A 5,328-nucleotide genomic window follows, 5' to 3' on the forward strand; every position below is an offset into this window, starting at 1 on the left:
ACTTAAAATATTTATAAAAAAACGAAAAAAAAATTGACTGATTCTTAAAATTAAATCGTGATAATTGACAACATAAAATTGTTCAAAAATGTTGTATGTGGGTAGTCTTATTGTGCCTTGAATAGCGTCAAAGAAAGTACAGGTTTGTGATAAAAAAACTTATTCCTTTATCCACGCAAACAATCGCTTCAAAAATTTCGTTATTAGCCCCAAAACATACCATTTATGTTATTGGGCCCGTGCATAGCACGGGCAACAAAATCTAGTATTATCTATAAGAACTAGTAAAATTACCTGCGCGAAAGAAATTTAATATCACAGAATTTATAAAATAATACTTAAAACATATCCGTCATTAAAACTAAAACACTATATTATTTTACATACAAGATTACGTAGTAACGAACATTAATAATGTAAAGGAAAATGAAAATTATAGCATCTTATCATTTATCCTTAATAACATAAGCATAAATTTATGACTGTAAAAAAAATATCAGGATCTATAACATAAGCAATGGTGTCAGTGAGCAACTCAACAGGAGCAAAGTACATGAATATTTAATTGTGCAGAAGAAGAAGAATAAGAATTTCAAAATTTTCGTTGTTTTAAAATGAGAGGAAATCTCTCTATTTATAAACAAGAAAGGGTAGTGCGAACAAATGTTTGTTGTGCTTTAGCGGAAAGGTCACAACTACTTGGAAAAGTTGCAACCCTTCGGAAAGGTCACAACCTTTCATAAAAGTCACAACCTTTCATAAAAGTCGCAACTCTTCATTGAAGTCGCAATTTTTCATAAAAGTCGCAACTTTTCATAAAACTTACAACTTTTAATGAAATGGAAGGCTAGTTTGGTATATATATATATATATGATATATGATAGGATGATAATCAAAGGGGTAACAAAATATAATAATTTTTAATTCATATTTTTTATTTTCTAAATGGTGTGTTATACCCAACAATTCATATTATGCAACCTAGTATATCGTACTAACTTGTTTGTTTGTTATAGTATAATTGCAAATGTACTGTTTGGTTACACAATTGTCATCATAAGATTATATTAAATTTTAAAAATGAAAGGTAATTATTTAAAAATTATGTTAGACAAATAAAGAACATTATAAATGATACTCTACTAAATTAAATATTTAAGATATATATTGTCTTTTGAAAAAAATATAAATTAATAAGCACATATTCTTAACTAATATTACATTTTTCAAATTAGTATATTTCAATTGAATTAATAAAAAAAAACTAAAAGTACAAGAACTCTATAAACATCATGAAATGCATGTTTGACAAAAATATTAATATTACAAATAAAATGTCATATATTATTAAAATATTTGACAAAAAAATAATGTATCAAGTCTAACTAAAAATTAAATGACTTACAATGTGAAATTTCAAGTCAATACTACTAAAACAAATGAAACTGGAAATATAACATAAGTTCTAAGTTTGAAACAAAAAATTCAACATAATACTCTTATGTCAAATTTCAACATAACATACATAAATATGATTCTTTTTTCAAGAAAAAAAAAAGTAAAACGTAATTCTATGACCTTACTCAACAATGAATGATACTTTAATTTAAAAATTAGAATACTAACAAAATGATGCTAATGAAAAAAAAATATGGCATAAAAAAATAGACAATACGAAAAATTACATGAAAACATATCAAGTAAAGGTTGAGAATGAGAATGAAATGAAATATAAATAATAAAAAATATAAATATAAATTTTAGAATAATTAAAACGTTAAAATAATAGAAATAAAAAAAATTAAAAAGTAATTGTCTTGTAATTATATCATGTAATTGCTCTCTTCCGATCACCCAATTATCGATTGATCAAATAATTACATAGTCAATCAGACACATCAGACAGTGTAACTACATTCAATTACACCAAACGAAGGTGATTTTCCAAACAAGCCCTTAATATGTACTCATTAGGACATATTAATAATGATATTAGTATCAAATTTCTTCATTTCAGTTTTCAAGACAAAACATGCTTAATGCATATTGTAAAAGGTTCTTTGATGATGGTACGTGGCTCAATGAATTTTCTCTTGAATTTTACATCAAGCTATTTGTTTTTCTCTTTTTTTTGGTTGAAACATCATATATATATATATATATATATATATATATTGAGAACCCTAGGTCTGCCTACGTGGTGTCACCAGAAATCAGGATTCTCTTTTAATTTATTTATTTCCAAAATTAGTCTTCTATTTCATGAAAAATTGTGACTTTTATGAAGAGTTGTGACTTTTATAAAGAGTTGTGACTTATATAAAAAATTGTGACTTTATGAAGAGTTGTGACTTTTATGAAGAGTTGTGACTTTTATTAAGAGTTGTGACTTTTATGAAAGGTTGTGACCTTTCCGAAGGGTTGTAACTTTTTCAAAGAGTTGTGACCTTTCCGATAAGGCATATTAAGAATTTGTTCACACTACCCTCTGTTGTCTATAAATAGGGTTTCCTCTCATTTTAAAACAACAAAAAATTTATATTACTTCTTTACTTCTACACAATTAAATATTCGTGTACTTTGCTCCTGTTGAGTGGCTTACTAACACAATTGTTTTTGTATCAATACACTGGTGAATAGAATCGTTCCATCCTGAGAAAATCTATTCTTTTAAACCTCGGGTGGCCCAGTGGTTTGGGATTGGGACTTCCATGTTGGAGGTCTCAAGTTTGAAAGTCATTGCCAGAGAAAGCAGGGAGTTTGCCTTCTAGGTCGAGCTCGTCGCACCAGGCTTGCCTAGTGCGGGTTACCTCTCATATGTGGTATGCGAGCTATTGCATAGGAGTGAGGATTTTACTCGGTGCGCACCCAAAGGGTAGCGACTGTGGGTTTCCCTTGTCATAAAAAAAAAACCTCATGTTAATTTCCTTAAGGGGACACTGTGCATTCAGTGGGCTCGATTTTTTCCTTTCTGTTTCATTCTATTGTTACACATCCTCCTAGTATGTTATTTTACAGTCATTAATTTATGCTTATGATATTAATTGTTGTTTTTAGTACATATTTTAAACTTTGTTGTTTGTATTTTTGCAAAGTTAGTGTAATAAATATTTGCTGGTATATATTAAAGGGAAAAGGGCCTGATATACCCCTCAACTTTGTCATTTGGAGCTGATATCGCCCCTCGTTATGAAAAGTGGCTCATATATACCCTTACCGTTATACAAACGGCTCACATATACCCCCACCGTTACAAAATGAGCTCACATATACCCTTCATTTAACGGAAGTGAAAAAGTTAGTTTTAAATTTATATTTTTGACTTTTAATTTTCTTAAAAAATTATTTAGGGGGTATATATGATTCTTCTAGCAAAGTTCAAGGTATATTTTAATCTTTTTCATACATAGATTATTTTTTGACTTCTTTTATTATAATTATTTGAGTTTCTTATTCTTATTTTATTTTTTTCTTTCATTCCTTAGTGTAAAGAAAAATTTAAAACTATTTTTTGTGGCTATATTATAATTTAAAACTATTTTTTGTCTATATTGTAATTTAATTTTTTATTTGAAGAAAAAATTTGGTCATCTATAATAAGTTTTACAAGAATATTAGTGAAACATAAATAAATTTGACCATCAAATTAATAAATCTAAATTAGTCATTGAAACAAAAAAAAGTTAAAAAATATATATGTGTTTGAGGAGGATTAAATATACTAATCTGGAATTATATTTATTTTTTTAAATAATAAAAAACTAACCTGAAATTAATTTTTTTCATTTTCGTTAGAGGAAAAGGGTATATGTGAGCCATTTTATATATAAGTAGGGGTATATATGAGTCACTTTCATTAACGAGGGGTATATCAGCTCTAAATGACAAAGTTGAGGGGTATATCAGACCCTTTTCCCTATATTAAATAACACATATTAATTGAGTTTCACGCAAGTTTCCTCTACTGAAACTGTTAAAGGTACCAGAAAAAAACTCCTTAAAGATCTATACTACCATCTCCTGAAGACAAAATTAAAATTTGGTATGTCATTGTAAGGACATAAAGATCTTAAAAACTTTATCACACCTTGATGTGCGAAGTGAACCAGGAAAAGAAAACAAGAACTAATAAATTTTTTATATGGGTTCAAGGATGTGTTGGATACCATATAGAGGAATATGACCAGACTGGAGCCTCTTTTAATCCCAAAGACATAGATAACTACACAACATATTAATTGCTCATATTCAATATGAAGTATGGACAGATTCTCAAGTTTACTCCAAGTTGTAAAAACTTTTCTTGAAGTAATAAATGTGTTTCTCGACATTGCGATTGGAATAGACGTGTAGTTTCAAATTGAACTCCATCACTTTGGTATGTTGATTTATATATAAAAAAAAAACTAACTAAATAGTTTTGTGTAATATTTTTACTTTTCAAGTATATATAATAAGTTGAACTGTTGTCCAATATGATACATTCTCCCTTTAATTATTCATTTTAATAATTACTTATGATACATTTAAATGGGATAAAGCAAAAGGTAGGAGTAAACTTTCTACATGTTAGAATCAAAATATTTGTTCACTTTTTTCAGCCTTTTAAAATTTATTTATCCTTTCGCCAATGATTATTTATTTATTAGAAAAATTAATATCTCAGGTTGATGTTCATTTGATTCTCCAAAAATATCTAATAGTAACACTTCTTGGAAGCAAAAGGATAAACTATAAAATCAAATTAAAGGTGATTGATTGAAGGATAAATGATCATATGTTATAATTATCATTTTTCTTTACATTATTAATGTTTGTTACTACGTAATCTTGTATGTAAGATAATATAGTGTTTTAGTTTTAATCACTAATAGATTTTAATTATATTTTATATATTCTATGATTTAAATTTCCGTGCGAGGCGAGGATAATTTTACTAGTTCTCATTTATAATTTGCGTAATTTTTAGTATATTATTGTTTCAAAATATGAAAATTTAAATAACAAGAAAAGAGAGAGACACTAAAAAAATAAGTAGCAAAATCTATTTGCTAATTTTCATAACTATTCATTTATTCACAAATGTTGATGGTATTAAAATTAATATTTGATGTGATGATGTTAGTTATATTGAAAATTTTAAGTTTTCTTCTACTTTAATTATCAAAATTTTATTGGGAAAATTACGTGAATAAGCAAACATACTAGTTAATTAACTAACATAACTATAGTTTGAATTAATTACAGTTCACAACTTACTTTTAACTGTAATTTCGTTGCTTATACATTTACAAAAACAAATTATACATACGTATATATACAATTAT

The sequence above is a fragment of the Solanum tuberosum genome, unplaced genomic scaffold (assembly GCF_000226075.1).
Source record: "Solanum tuberosum cultivar DM 1-3 516 R44 unplaced genomic scaffold, SolTub_3.0 scf00335, whole genome shotgun sequence".
NCBI classification, from domain to species: domain Eukaryota; kingdom Viridiplantae; phylum Streptophyta; class Magnoliopsida; order Solanales; family Solanaceae; genus Solanum; species Solanum tuberosum.